General features: G+C 37.0%; 1 long non-coding RNA gene across 4 annotated transcripts in view; it reads right to left on the reverse strand.

Annotated features, from left to right (window-relative positions):
• The window catches only part of LOC145687811 (uncharacterized), a 59,251-nt gene that overhangs the window by 39,829 nt on the left and 2,700 nt on the right, over nucleotides 1–16,722 (reverse strand). For all 4 annotated transcript variants that reach the window (XR_014131778.1, XR_014131780.1, XR_014131777.1 and 1 more), the window contains exon 2: nucleotides 6,769–7,013. This is a non-coding gene — a long non-coding RNA (uncharacterized LOC145687811). The remainder of the gene's footprint in view (nucleotides 1–6,768; nucleotides 7,014–16,722) is intronic.

Genomic DNA, 16,722 nt, shown 5'->3' on the forward strand with positions numbered 1-16,722 from the left:
TCAATGTACCTATGTCTTATGATAGGGAATGGACCCCTATACATGACCATATAACTATATGATGTAATAGGACCTCATCAAGGAGATAAATTAGGTCAAAAATCAAACACGTGGTATAACGTATTGCTTACGTTTATATTTTGGCAATTTGGTACCCCTAAAAGGGAACGAGGTGGACCACCCAAATTTATCATGATACATATTAGTATCCAGTACTATGACACCACATGTTGAAATTAAGCAATTTCCAAAATTAAAGGGTTGGGCCAAGGTACCCCTCCCAAAAATTTAAAGGGGTGCATCAATATACCCATGTCTTATGAAAGGTAATAGACTCCTGTATACGCTCATGTAAACATATAAGGTAATAACACCTCATCAAAGGGAATAAAATCGACCAAAAACTCAACACGTGGTATAACGTATTGCTTACGTTTATATTTTTGGCAATTTTGTACCCCTAGAAGGGAACGAGGTGGACCACCCAAATTTATCATAATACATATTAGGGTCTTGTACTATAATACCAAATGTTTAAATTGGTCAATTTCCAAAATTTAAGGGGTGGACCATTGTACCCCTCCCGGGGGTGCACAAATGTACCTATGTCTTATGATAGGTAATAAACCCCTATACATGATCATATAACTATATAAGGTAATAGGACCTCATCCAAGCACATAAATTAGGCCGAAAACCAAACACGTGGTATAACGTATTGCTTACGTTTATATTTTGGCAATTTTGTACCCCTAGAAGGGAATGAGGTAGACCACCCAAATTTATCATAATGCATATTAGGGTCCTATACTATAATACCCAATGTTGAAATTGGTCAATTTCCAAAATTTAAGGGGTGGGCCAAGGTACCCCTCCCAAATTTTTCAAGGGGTGCATTAATATACCCATGTCTTATGATAGGTAATGGACCCCTATACATGACCATATAATCATATAAGGTAATAGGACCTCATCCAAGGAGATAAATTAGGTCGAAAAACCAAACACGTGGTACAACGTATTGCTTACGTTTATATTTTTGGCAATTTTGTACCCCTAGAAGGAAACGAGGTAGACCACCCAAATTTATCATGATACATATTAGGGTCCTGTACTATGATACCGCATGTTGAAATTGGGCAATTTCCAAAATTTAAGGGGTGGGCCAAGGTACCCCTCCCAAATTTTTCAACGGGTGCATTAATATACCCATATGTTATGAAAGGTAATGGGCCCCTGTATACGCCCATATAACTATATAGGGTAATAACACCTCATCAAAGGGGATAAATTAGGTCAAAAACCCCCGAAATTTGAATTTTTGGCAATTTTTTACCCATGAAAGGGAACAACATAGACACCCAATACTGATAGAGGTACATACTACGGTCCTAGGCTACCATACCAAATTTTTAGATTTGGCAATTTCCAAAATTTAAGGGGGGTGGTCCTATGTACCCCTGCCAAAATTTAGGGGGTGGGCCAAGGTACCCCTGCCAAAATTTAGAGGGGGTGGTCCTAGGTACCCCTAGGTCATTGACCCCGGGCCAAGGTCATTGACCTTTGACCTATGATGTCACAAAAATTTTTGCTGACTCGACTAGATATAACGGGGTCCCTACTACTTCAGCCTTCGCATCAAGAGTGGATTTCGTGCATTTGCTGTTAATATTTTTGCAGAATTTGGCCAGCAAGGGTCTTTGCCCCCAAACCTCCGCGTTTGCTCGGCCTTAAGCTTCGCACCACTTAAACCCACAATTCTAACAAATTTCAAGTTTCTTTTCCTATTTCAACTACGTAAAAGATAAGATTTTATATCTCAAGAAAAGTTGTCAAGTATTTCAGTAATCTCGTCTCCAGATGAATAGTAATCTCCAAATGAAGTTGATTCCGTGTTGTGGAAGAGCTGTGTTGTACGGAAACAAGTTGTCAATTATTTCAGTAATCTCGTCTCCAGATGAATAGTAATCTCCAAATGAAGTTGATTCCGTGTTGTGGAAGACCTGTGTTGTACGGAAACAAGTTGTCAATTATTTCAGTAATCTCGTCTCCAGATGAATAGTAATCTCCAAATGAAGTTGATTCCGTGTTGTGGAAGAGCTGTGTTGTACGGAAACAAGTTGTCAATTATTTCAGTAATCTCGTCTCCAGATGAATAGTAATCTCCAAATGAAGTTGATTCCGTGTTGTGGAAGAGCTGTGTTGTACGGAAACAAGTTGTCAATTATTTCAGTAATCTCGTCTCCAGGTGAATAGTAATCTCCAAATGAAGTTGATTCCGTGTTGTGGAAGAGCTGTGTTGTACGAAAACAAGTTGTCAATTATTTCAGTAATCTCGTCTCCAGATGAATAGTAATCTCCAAATGAAGTTGATTCAGTGTTGTGAAAGAGCTGTGTTGTACGGAAACAAGTTGTCAATTATTTCAGTAATCTCGTCTCCAGATGAATAGTAATCTCCAAATGAAGTTGATTCCGTGTTGTGGAAGAGCTGTGTTGTACGGAAACAAGTTGTCAATTATTTCAGTAATCTCGTCTCCAGATGAATAGTAATCTCCAAATGAAGTTGATTCCGTGTTGTGGAAGGGCTGGGTTGTACGGAAAAAAGTAGTCAAGTATTTCAGTAATCTCGTCTCCAGATGAATAGTAATCTCCAAATGAAGTTGATTCCGTGTTGTGGAAAGGCTGGGTTGTACGGAAACAAGTTGTCAATTATTTCAGTAATCTCGTCTCCAGATGAATAGTAATCTCCAAATGAAGTTGATTCCGTGTTGTACGGAAACAAGTTGTCAATTATTTCAGTAATCTCGTCTCCAGATGAATAGTAATCTCCAAATGAAGTTGATTCAGTGTTGTGAAAGAGCTGTGTTGTACGGAAACAAGTTGTCAATTATTTCAGTAATCTCGTCTCCAGATGAATAGTAATCTCCAAATGAAGTTGATTCCGTGTTGTGGAAGAGCTGTGTTGTACGGAAACAAGTTGTCAATTATTTCAGTAATCTCGTCTCCAGATGAATAGTAATCTCCAAATGAAGTTGATTCCGTGTTGTGGAAGGGCTGGGTTGTACGGAAAAAAGTAGTCAAGTATTTCAGTAATCTCGTCTCCAGATGAATAGTAATCTCCAAATGAAGTTGATTCCGTGTTGTGGAAAGGCTGGGTTGTACGGAAACAAGTTGTCAATTATTTCAGTAATCTCGTCTCCAGATGAATAGTAATCTCCAAATGAAGTTGATTCCGTGTTGTACGGAAACAAGTTGTCAATTATTTCAGTAATCTCGTCTCCAGATGAATAGTAATCTCCAAATGAAGTTGATTCCGTGTTGTGGAAGAGCTGTGTTGTACGGAAACAAGTTGTCAATTATTTCAGTAACTCGTCTCCAGATGAATAGTAATCTCCAAATGAAGTTGATTCCGTGTTGTGGAAGAGCTGTGTTTTACGGAAACAAGTTGTCAATTATTTCAGTAATCTCGTCTCCAGATGAATAGTAATCTCCAAATGAAGTTGATTCCGTGTTGTGGAAGAGCTGTGTTGTACGGAAACAAGTTGTCAATTATTTCAGTAATCTCGTCTCCAGATGAATAGTAATCTCCAAATGAAGTTGATTCCGTGTTGTGGAAGAGCTGTGTTGTACGGAAACAAGTTGTCAATTATTTCAGTAATCTCGTCTCCAGATGAATAGTAATCTCCAAATGAAGTTGATTCCGTGTTGTGGAAGAGCTGTGTTGTACGGAAACAAGTTGTCAATTATTTCAGTAATCTCGTCTCCAGATGAATAGTAATCTCCAAATGAAGTTGATTCCGTGTTGTGGAAGGGCTGGGTTGTACGGAAACAAGTTGTCAAGTATTTCAGTAATCTCGTCTCCAGATGAATAGTAATCTCCAAATGAAGTTGATTCCGTGTTGTGGAAGGGCTGTGTTGTACGGAAACAAGTTGTCAAGTATTTCAGTAATCTCGTCTCCAGATGAATAGTAATCTGCAAATGAAGTTGATTCCGTGTTGTACGGAAACAAGTTGTCAATTATTTCAGTAATCTCGTCTCCAGATGAATAGTAATCTCCAAATGAAGTTGATTCCGTGTTGTGGAAGAGCTGTGTTGTACGGAAACAAGTTTTCAATTATTTCAGTAATCTCGTCTCCAGATGAATAGTAATCTCCAAATGAAGTTGATTCCGTGTTGTGGAAGAGCTGTGTTGTACGGAAACAAGTTGTCAATTATTTCAGTAATCTCGTCTCCAGATGAATAGTAATCTCCAAATGAAATTGATTCCATACAATACAGCTCTTCCCTTGGTATTAAAAAGTCTGTTCCATTTGATTTGATTTGATGTTAAGTTTAGCGTCCTTTTCAGCAGCGAGCCTATATGAAACGTGGACCTACTGATTAATGTGGAATCCGTACCACGTGAGCTCGCGCTGGGAATCGAACCTGGGTATTCCACGGCAAAGGCGCGTACGCTAACCACTTAGCCACGAAGGAACTCGTAAGTCTGTTCCGTTTTTATTCCTTGATGTTTCTATTCTTTTTGTACCTGTTTTTAACTTCCATGACCAAGAGTGCAGGCAGGAGTCGAAAGTTTAAAGAAAATTCAGGAATTACAGAAGTATAACTACAATGATAGAATTCGTGAGCGTAGTTTTATATTATCTATTCATTATTTATTTATTTATTTATTTATTTTATGTGTGCACAAAATTGGATAGTTATTTTTTTTCCTCTTCAATACGTATCAAGTTTCTTTAGAGCGTTCGGTAGTGGATTTGGCTTAGGATGATGAACTCCTCCACCAGCTTAAAAAATAGGAGCACGAATTTAAAGCAAAAACTGTTACTACAAGAAAACAGATTAGTACGTCGAAGTCTTTGGGACAGAAGCACTAGACCACAAAATATTGTTTTGAAGTGCGATCTAAACCATTACTCGTGTCGGTGTTCAAGCCAAGTACCTTCACCAAGAACCGAACCCGAAATCATGTACATAGAAAGCACATACGTTAGCCGCTTAGTTACGAAGGGGTACTTTTAAGGACTACAGTACAGTATCACAATATAGAGATAAGTTATCCGTAAAATTGTAAATAAACCAGAAATATTAACTGCTTTATATTAATTTAATTATAAAATATTGTACTGCAAGGTAGAGAAGCGGTAAACATGTTTCCCCTCACCTTTTTATTATAAGTTTCTAAGTAAGTACTGTCTCTACAATCCTTTCTCTAAGAGTCGGAACTCTTCCCCAGGGCAGCGCGGAGGTCTTGTGGTTGTTGATTATGTGTCTTCTGCCAAGTTTAGCGCAAAGACGGATAGGAACCTCATGCCCGTAGCAGCACAGAAGTGGGTTAGTATCTCCTGCTCAGTGCTTGCTAAGTTTAGAGAGTCTCTCCCGCCCAGGAAATATAGGATGTGATCTGCTGGAGATTGATATCTTCTGCCTCTTGACGTTCTCTTTTATAGCCGGTTTTGGATGCAGAGCCCGTATGTGCTTCTTCTCATATTTCGTCGTGTCCTCCTTGTATACCTTCGGAAAGGCACCCGTCGGCTGCTTTGTGGTCCTTGTGGAGAAGCACATATGAGGGGATGTTGCAATATTAAGTTCCATTATTGCGAAATAGATTTTGCTTCTCACCCTTTGCAACACATAGGATATGAAAGACTGGACCAACTACAATAACAAATGATCGAAACGAGTTTATATCCGAAATGTTGTATCCAGCTGAGTTTGAGTTGAGTTGATTTTAGTTTAGCGTCCCTTTCAGCAGCGAGGCTATATGAGACGTGGACCTACTGATTAACGTGGAATCCGAACCACATGAGCTCCCGCCGGGAATCGAACCCGGGTCTCCCACGCCAAAGGCGCGTACGCTTACCGCTTAGCCACGGAGGAGCTCCCAGCTGAGTTTGAATCTACCTAAGTAAAATCACGCTCACCAAAAACGAATCCTCTGACCATAAGGCTATGGAGGTGCTCTATTGGGCAATGGAGTTGTATATCAGTCAGCGAAGTGCATACCTTCCACTACATGTTTTCTTACAAACTTCAGGACCAGTTGTTTAGTCACAGGAGTATATATTTGGCGTACAGCGTATGTAAATCTAATTTACTGAAAATCATACTCGAATAAGTACAACCCTATCATCTATTTAAAATTATAATATTTAATAATCCTCATTATAATCTTGTATCTAACTGATGTACTTTTCTCAAAATAATTTAATCATAGCAATAATTATTAACAGTTTAAGCGTAGAAAGTCATTAAATAGATATAAATTAATAAGGGAAGTTCAAGCAAGTGGTTTAGCAAATGCGATTTTGTACATTAACTTATAGCTTCAATCACCTTTAGCCAAAAATTTAGTTTTTGTGCAATTTGCAAATCAATATTTTCGACCACACCTATCAAATATTTTGAATTATTTTACTGATTATCATTATTTTGCACGAAATATCTTCTTTGGAGGAAAAAAAATGAATTTGACTTACCTAAAGACTTAGATGATATTTAAATGTGATATATTTTTAATATTGCTCTTTAACCGAGTATTTATTGATCATGAAAAAATTAAAATAAGAGCCGTTCGGTTAAAAACGCTTCATCTGCAGAGGATTGCCCTCAGAAAATTGACCCTCACCCTAATTCACCCCCAGCAATCAGTTTAGAGTGTCAAGATGAACCATTTGTGGAAGTATCTGAAATTCAAGACGGTAACAACAGGGATTTAATGATATAAATGTTATTAAAGATTTTGAACACTTCAAACACTTCCTTACCTTTCTATTAAGATCCCACACTTGTCTGGAAAGTTTCTTGTCCATATATCCGAAAAGCTGGAAATTCAGAATGTAGAGCGCACAGACTTTTACCCATAGCAATGGATGATCTAAATCCCGTTGATCTGTAGACTTTGTTTCCAGTTCGGATAATGAATTCTTCAAGCAAAAAATAAGTTCTTCTGAAAACGAGGTAGTCTTGTAACTAGGAACTTTCTGTTATCGAAAGTCTGGGTAATTGTCTTCTGAAATACGTAAATAAACAATAAATATTTGAAACATACATTTAACAAAGAGGGTTATCACAGTAGATGTAAACAAATTATTCCATTTGGTTAACTCATTAAATGTGTGAATATCAGTAAATGAAATTAAATCTTTAATCCTAAAGGATAAAGAAGATGAACAACAAATAAGACAGATGAAATGAACTCACTTACAAAAATAAATAAATAAATAAATAGTAAAAAAAAAAAAAACACCTACACTGTTGTCCCGGAAAAACCGATATGCCCTGGTAACGAATCTGTGATCCTATCCCAGGGTTGTTGGAATTTCTCCCAGTCGAAAAGTACCCAGTGTTTTTTAAGGCGAAGGTGAAACCATAATAACAAGAATTTTAGGAAAACAAAAAATGGAACAAAAATTTGCGATCTTTGCCATATTTTTTGGATCAGGGGCTACACAATTTTTGAACGGCCCCTAAATCGAGTTTTCGTATTTTCTACGGAATAAGCACATCATACTGAGTTAACTGATAGTTTGGGTTTGGCTACACTATCAAGAAAACTTTTCCTGGTGTCACACGAAATGTGGAACGACGCTATGGTCAATCGATTTATGTTAGTGAACACGAAAATCCATAGGCTTGAGAAACCATCGATCTCAACCGTTCCGTACTTATGGGAGGAAGAGTAGGAGCACTGCCAACACACGTTGTGGATAATGAGACGAAATATGGCACGAGTTTGATGAAAATACGCATAGAAGCGCAATTAAACATATACTACAATGTAACTGTATATTCCACAATACTCTGACAAGTAAAGGCAGAGGCGTAGCACGTAACGACAGAGGAGGATGGCGGGTAGCGTGGAGTATAGAGTAGGGGAAAAGGTCCATAGAAGGTATGAACACATTCGAGCCGGACTTGAGGGGAATAGCATATCAACATATCATGGACATGATCAACTACATGGTTGAAGAGTTGAAAGGCAAGGGGGCAACGTCCCCCACTTCCTGGAACTGATCTTTCAATGTATAGTGGTGTATTGGACTTTACAGTGCATTCACACAGGGGCGTATATTGCCTTATTTCTGTCATCATCATCATCATCATAAACATATAAAAATGAATGCCTACATGTATACAACAGTTTATACACATCGGACATTACGAGGGTAGGGGGTCTGGATTACTCTGACAAGTGAAGGCAGAGGCGTAGCACGTAACGACAGAGGAGGAGGGCGGGTAGCGTGGACTATAGAGTAGGGGAAAAGTTCCATAGAAGATATGAACACATTCGAGCCGGACTTGAGGGGAATAGCATACCAACATATTTATTTATTTATTTATTTAACATACACCTATAACAGAGCCAATTGCTCCAATTACAACAGGTGAACACAAATTCAACATACAATTGAGAAATTGCTAAATAATCTATTAGATTAAAATAAATATAAGAAAAAAAAGAAAAAAGTCTAAAATAGCAACATTCATGCAGGCTATTTTTTCTTTTTTTGAATGCAATAACAATCATTACATTACATAAACAGGGTTCAAAAACAATTGAATCAATTTTATATACTTTTCCAAAGACATCGTAAAATCCACGATTATTCCAGATTTTATATCATTATGTTTCTTACAAAGTCTCACAAGTGGTAAATTTTTATGGGAGATTGTTTTAGATTTAGGTATAACAAATGGTACTCGTACTCTTAAGGATCTACTAGTGCTAAATTTTAAAATTTCCAGAAAATCTTGATTAACTATAATACCATTAATATTTTTAAACAGAAAAACATGATGCATTATTTCCCTCCTTTTCACCAGAGACATACAATTAAATTCACTCTAAGATAACACTATAGTTCACTTTCATATCATACACAGAGATTTTGAATATTTTGTACCATAAATACCTTAAAAATATTTTTTGTATTGATTCGATTTTCCTTATTTGATTATCATAACAGGGGGACCATACTAATGAAGCGTACTCTAATTTACTTCTAACTAATGAATTAAATAATTTAACTAACACTTCTGCGTTATTTAATTCCTTTGAATTTCTAATTATGAATCCTAAAGCTTTATAGGATTCATTAACAATTCTATCAATATGTAGATTAAACTTTAATTTTGTATCTAAAGTAACACCCAAATCCTTAATTTGTGTTGATCTTTGTAATATTTCATTGTTGGAAATTTTATAATTATATTGAGCTGGTTCACTCTGTCGTGAAAAAGTAATAACAGAACATTTTTTAACGTTAAATTGTAATTTATTATCAATGCTCCATTTGTAACAACTGTCAAGATCCTTTTGTAATTTCTTTGCGTCTTCCATATTATTTATTGCCAGATATATGTTTAAGTCATCCGCGTACAACAGACATTTGGAATATTTTATAACGCCAGGCAAATCATTAATAAACAAAAGGAAAAAAGAGTGGACCCAGTTTAGACCCTTGAGGTATTCCTAAATGAATCACGTATCTATCTGAACATAGCCCATTATAAGTAACAAACTGTACACGTTCTCTTAAATAGGATTTAATTAGAGTTAATAACGCTTCTGATAAGCTCAAATTTGCTAATTTGTTAAGCAATATGTTATGATCTAATTTGTCAAATGGCTTCGCAAAGTCGGTATATATTACATCAATAGAACAACTGTTTCCGTTCAAGGAGTCCAAAATAAATTGCGTAAGGTTAATTAGATTCGTACTAGTGGATCTCCCCGGTAAGAAACCAGAAATATATTGAATCCAAGAAATATATTGGATCTTTTGTTCGAAAAATATAATAAAACAAACAAAAGCACTCCAAAAATATACTTCAAAACTTGGGTTGAAATGATAACCTTAATACGATTATACAAGGATGAATAGAAAAAAGAAATTACAAAGCTGAGAAGAAATGTATTAACAAGAGAGAGAAAATATAAACGAAAAAAAAAATCCACATATGCCGATCACTTTTCTACATAATCACAAAATAGATTCAGGCATTTATCAGAACGCAGGACCAACTTCTAAAACTCAGTTTCGTAGGAATCACGTCCCTTCCCATTCATCCAGGTCTTAGCAGCTGTTTTCACAACACAGTCTGAAGCGAATCTTGTTCTAGAGAGGCGCTCCTTCAATACAAGAGAAAGGAAATATTAACTGGAAGCCAAATCTTGGCGATAAGGTGAGTGGCTCCACACTTCCAATTTGAACTGTCGTAGCAGTGCTTAAGTTTGGCGAGCAGTATGGGGCTTGGTATTGTTATGCAGAAGGATGACACCTTCGCTCAACATGCCACAGCGTTTTCTTCATATGGCTTCACGGAACCTGGTCAACATTTTATCAACACTACACTTGGATAATGTTGGCCTTGGGATACTATCCAGCATTTGCCTGGTGCATTTTGAGAGAAACTAAAGAAATGTTCAGTCAGAATGGCTGGCCCAGGTATTTGAATCATGAGTGTAATATGGGATTTTATTTCTATTCAACGAGCATCTTATCAGGAGTTTGGCTTACCAAAACTCCCTTATATAAAGGTAACCAAGAAAGTTCTGTCGCTTTTTCACCCACCACCTTCGAACATCGATATGTCACCTAAGACGAAGCTGAAAGATCAAAAAGAGTCTCCATCAGCATCGACGACCTTCTGCCAACGTTCTGGAAGGCCATGGATTCCATCGCGTTAGAACATCTTGGGCCGTGAAGCGAAGAAGGTATCAATTGCATTTTGCACCTCTACTAGGGATTTGAACTGGCGTAATCTAAGGTGAGTGTCCAAGGAATGGAACAGGTGATAATCGGACGGTGCAATGTTCGGGGAGTATGGTGGATGGAATAGTGTTTCCCCTCCAAGGCACAGAATGGTGTCCCAGGTCATCCTAGCCACGTTGGGCTTAGCGTTGTCCTGTAAGAGGAGGACCCTTTTGCGATTCAGAAGTGCTAGCTCCAGAGATTTGAGTTTTTCTTGAATACGGCTCAACTACTGACAGTACACTGGCTCTTACCAGCTGGTAGCAGTTCCCAATGTACGATGCCTCGAGCAGTCTGCCAAACCCACGGGAGGACCTTCTTCTGGTGAAGTGCTGGTTAGGAACCGGCTCATGGGATGCTAACCAATGATGACGGAACTGTGGAGCTTCGTACAGGACCCTCTTCTCATCATATGTTAACACCCTGTCCAGAAATGGCTTCTTCCTCAGACTTGTAACACAGGTGTCTACTCGCGTTGGCTTCTGGCCCAGAATCAAATCATGTGAGAACCATCGACTCAACTTGTAGTGTTTCCCAAGTCGATGGAGGTACTGCCGAATGGTTTGTTCACTCACACTGAATTGCAGTCCCAGTTCCTCACATGTCTGGCCACAGTTCGCTTCAATTGCTTCCTGAAGATCTTCATTTTGTACGTGGGTTGGTCTTCTGGCACGTGGTGCGTCTTCCACTGTTTCGTCACTGTCCTTAAACTTGTTAAACTGCCGCTGCACTATTCGCGTAGTCACGACATCCTCACAAAAGGTCTGGCATATCTTCGGCCCCGCTGTAGCGGCATTTGACTCCCGTTTGAACTCGTACAGCATGCACGCCTTTATGACGCCCTGTGGAGTTCCTGTGTTCACTCTGTCCTTACGCAAGTTCACGGTCTAACTGAACTGCCACAATCAGGTAGTGTGTTGGATATACCTACACCAACAACTGACTTCCGCGTATCTCCATTCGCATTCAACTCACGGTGTGAGGGCCAATTGAACACAGACCTCCACAAAAAGCGACAGAACTTTCTTGGTTACCTTTATATATTTACGTTGCCCATGTGTTCATCCGGAAGATTAAAAAAAAAAAAACTCTCAAGAACTATTTGATGAATCAGCATCAGTTTGAGGCAGGATGTAAAATATGAAAAGGTAGGACTCAAGTTTTTGACAACGGTGATATTCAAGCCGGAATAGAGTTAGAATCAGTCGGTATTTACCAGCAGATCAGTATTTTTGTCAGACTCAACAATATGTTTCAAGATTTAAAATACAATTATTCCTCATTTGTTTTGGGGATTATGAGGGGGTGCCGGTAATTGCATTTTTCAGAGTTGGTAACACTAAACCCACCATTTCTGGTTTTTAAGTTAAACAGTATAAAGAAAAAATGGTAATATATATATACTGAGAAACGATTTCCTGCAATCGATTAAGCGCCCCAATAATACATTTTATCTGCATCCTTTATTAAAACCTGGCATCATAGAATTCCATTTCCACTTCCAGTTTCAAGTATTATCTACATAAAACAAAAACGATAAGAGAGCGAGATAGAGCAAAAATGATATTGTTCTCTTTCGTGTGTATCTATTTAGTATTTTAAGAATGGGTGTCATCTTCCCTTTGAACCCTCTATTCAAACCTAAAAGTGTCAAAAATCAACCGTCGTAGAGTGAAAAATGTAACGGATAGAAAGAAGCTGTTTTCTGAATTAAATCACGCGTCCCGAGAATATGTTCCCTCTCTCTACTGATACTGGAAGTGGTAAATATTTACTACCATTTCCGGTTTCAATTGAGAAAATATCACGCCATACAAACCAAACTCCTTCCCATGGTGTACACATGATATTATTACTTGTATAGAATTACACACGTCCTTGTTACTTTACAGAACTGTCTACATCCTACTTTCTAGAAATGAAATATAAGCTAGTGTCAAGGCTGAAAAGTTTGTGTCACGAAACACGGTTGGAGGTTTATGAATTCCGTTTGTGCGATAAGGGAGTTCGGGAATTCTATAAATGCATGTGTACAACAGAACACGAACGCATAAATGGTATTTTCAGCAGAAGTACGACTTTAAAATGTACATACAAAATTTAATAAAGTCCAATTTTGCCCAATAAAACCTGCTGTTTTTTTTTCTTAATCTGACTTCTCCACTAGGCTGTGCAATAAGTAATAGCTACATAGTACAGTACACAGTAATGCACAGTAAGTAATAGCTACGTCACTTACACATCGACTCTTAAATATCACACATTTTTCTTTTTTTTTAATATGACGTCCTTTTCCAGCACTGAAGCTATACCAGTAAGAGAAAACGAGGATTTTCGGTTGAACATGTGATCCAAAATACATGAACTCTCAACGAGAATTCTGTCTGCAGGTGTGCAGAACCAGGTTTGCGGTGACTACTAAGCAAAATAGGGTGGACCATTTTCTTTGGTGCTATAAAATAATAATGACACGAATTCTTTGCACTTAACTTTTTTTTTTTTTTTTTTTTTTTTTTTGACTGGTGATAGCTCTTGAGTAGAATAAAGTTTGTAGTATCACATCTTTTAAGAAATGCTATCAAAGGTGCCACTATCTTCCACTATGTTAGTTTCAAAATGCTATAGATAAGGGCTTAACTTTTTTTTGTTTTGTTTTAAAGTGTGAATCTCACAGTATGGAGCTGTGCAAAATGCTGACCCTACCAAAACAGGAAAAGTTACTACTGAATGAATACAAACAAATGTGAAAATGAAATGAGCTCTTTCACTTTTACGTCCTAGGGCTGTCGTGTAAACGAAAGAAGTCAGTGATGATGAGGATGAATGAAACCGTACAATGAGGAAAGTAGGAGGAAACGGTGTCTGTCCACCACAAACCAAAAACAAATGTGAACAAAGATAAATATATTGCCTGAAGGTATATTCTAATTTCAACATGTATATAGAATAAAGCCTGTTCATGCGTAATGTGCTTGGTTCAAGACCATGACTTGAGCCTTTAGTCACTATTACGTTATATCGATAAACGACGAAAACGTTGAATAGCATCTTAATGAAAATGTACGCTTTTTCTGATTCATACTTATTAGTTATTACCAACAACGAAACATATAGTTTTTTTTTTTTTTTCAATGGAAAATCTTTTTGGATCAAAAGATCCAATATATTTCAGACAAAACTTTTCTTGTACGCCTTATATCTGGAGAAGTAGATACAATGTAGCCAAACCCAAACTATCACTTAACTCAGTATGATGTGCTTATTCCGTAAAAAAAACTCAATTTAGGGGTTGTTCAAAAATTTTGTAGCCCCTGATACAAAAACTAATTATTGGCCAAAATTGCAATCTCTTGATGCTTTTGTTTGGATTATTCCTAAAATTCTTGGCCAAGATCGCAATCTTTTGATCCATTTTTTTTATCATTCCTAAAATTGTCAAAAGTTCTCTATCTGAACTTGTACGTAAAGTTCCTACAAAAGTAAACAGTCAAACGAATATACACCCATGTATGTGAAATTCCATGTAGAGATAAAAATATACGGCAGGGGGTGGCAATCAAGAGGCACCACGCATATATTGAATATTGGCACATTAAAGACTTTGCTTTAAGACATAGCATATTAGTGGACGGACATCTCTTTTATAGTTTCCGAGAGAGAAATGGATGATATTTATAATTGGAGCACAAAATGATTTAGTTTAGGAGTTGGAGAGAGAAAGTTAAATGTGGTGGACCATGAATTTTATTTTATTATTTCTTTCCTTTCCAGTTTTGGTTTTGCCGAGCTCTAGGATCAATATTAACAGACGGAAACGATATTCATGAAGAAATTAAATGTCGACTAAAAGCAGGGAATTCGTGTTATTATTGAGTTCAAAATCTCTTGGCCCGAATCCTATTGTAACAGTCCAGGCTCGAGTGTAAAATAAAATTAGGCGTAAAATTGGAGCAGTCACATTGGCGGTCGAAAGAAATGTACGTGCACAATTGAGCAATGGTAAACGTTCAAAATTCCTGTATCGTTATTTGACTTAATCTAGAAATACCATTTGAATGTCATTGACGACACAAGTTCACTGAAATATTCATAAGAACTTTCGCTGCGCGAAACTTCATTAAATGAAAGTGTCTTATTTCAATTAAAAAAAAAAAAAAAAAACGAACTCGTGGGGCATTTATATACATATATAAAGAACTCATGGGGTTTTAATATGTAACGTCTTTCTTTTTTTTAGGGCATACTAAGATAATCAATAACACGTGCATAGCTCATATTTTGACACAAAAGTGAATCTCATAATATGCGTTTTGCATTTTAATTTACTGAACTGTTTTATTTTCATTTTACTAGCACTAAATTTCGGACGTTTTAATTTCTAATTTATTATGGTACCGTCTCCTTTAGCCTAACCGGCATAACCGTAGGACGTAAAACTCAAAGATTTCATTTCATTTTTTTATTATGGTAACACTACGTCGAGATTTAGATTGCTTACTATGCTTTGAATTGCAACAATGATTTATATTAGGAGACTGATTCACTAACTTTTCATTTGTACCACAATCTTCACAATTTTTCCATTTCTTTCGAAAACTTTTAACACACTTCGCTGGTATTTTTTGATATCTTATACGATCATTAATTAGACTTTTTATTTTAAATTGGTTTTTCGGTGCGCCTGTATATTTGGATTTTCCCGTTATGATGACACGACTAACATACGGTTTCTCATCAACAAGCATCTTTGACCTACATTTCATTTTGCATTTATAATTAATTTTGACTTTTACAAGAGCGTGTGGCTTACTCGCTAATCTGGCGGATGTTTTCCGAAAAGATTTACATTTCCTACCATTTAAAAACGATCTGCGATCTGCACCTGATGTAACAGCTGATTCAGTAACAGCTAATAACCTACTATGATCGCTGGATTTAAAATCACTATCATTCGTGCAAGAATTTTCGGAATACAATTCATAGACGTACGCAGAACTATTTTTACATTTGCAATGGTCTATCATTACACTACGGGGGTAATCAAATCTACTCTTAAGATTGGCACGCAGGACCTTTTTCGAGAACTTATGAGTTATGCAACAGATGGAACATTTTCTTTACTTTCATACGGACTTGTGCAACCTTTGTTTTTCTTTCTCTTTTTACTGTAAGCTTGTAAATGAAAGTGCTTTTTGAGAAGTTTGCTACACACATGCTTCACGTTACTGAAAACTTCATGACAAGCTATTCTTTTTTTCTTTCCAACAGACAAAGTTACTACTACAGTTGGGAAGCTTACTTAATTCAAAATTACCATTCTCGATTTTCGAATTTACAGATATTGTGCATATGAGTACAAAGAAAATTAGTTGTTTGATCTATTTGATTTGTACACCTAGATCTTCTTCCAGATGTTATGTCCTCAACAAATCACTCAAAAATAATATAAATTATTATTAATTGATCTGTCCCGTGAAGGGAAAGCCATTTTACGGCTCGGGTCATTGTGAGGGAACGCCATTTTATAACAGTCCAGGTTCGAGTGTAAAATAAAATTAGGCGTAAAATTGGAGCAGTCCTGCGGTACTACCGTAACAATTTTTATAGAGGTGGTTTGTGAGTACTTCAAATTATAAGACCGTACCCAAACTCTCTGTTCAAAAATTGTTGTTTGAGTACCTTAGGTTCTGAAACATGTATTTTGGGATAGCCCACATATTAGTTCCTAAGTGAAGTCTTGACCCGACTACGATAGATTCCATAGTTTCGGAGCTATGGGTCTTTAAAATTCATATTTTCGGCAGCGTATAACTCCGAAAGAAAGCATTTGTGCACCCAGGTTGGTCTATACTTTTCGTCTTATCTTGATGTCAGGAATCACCTCCCAAACGTTGTTGGTGTTGTTTTGAAATACCCTGTATACGGTGCTGCTAAAGTTTTGAAAAATTTACACGTAAAACTCAA

The sequence above is a fragment of the Thermobia domestica genome, chromosome 6 (assembly GCF_964235325.1).
Source record: "Thermobia domestica chromosome 6, izTheDome1.hap1.1, whole genome shotgun sequence".
Taxonomy (NCBI): Eukaryota; Metazoa; Arthropoda; class Insecta; order Zygentoma; family Lepismatidae; genus Thermobia; species Thermobia domestica.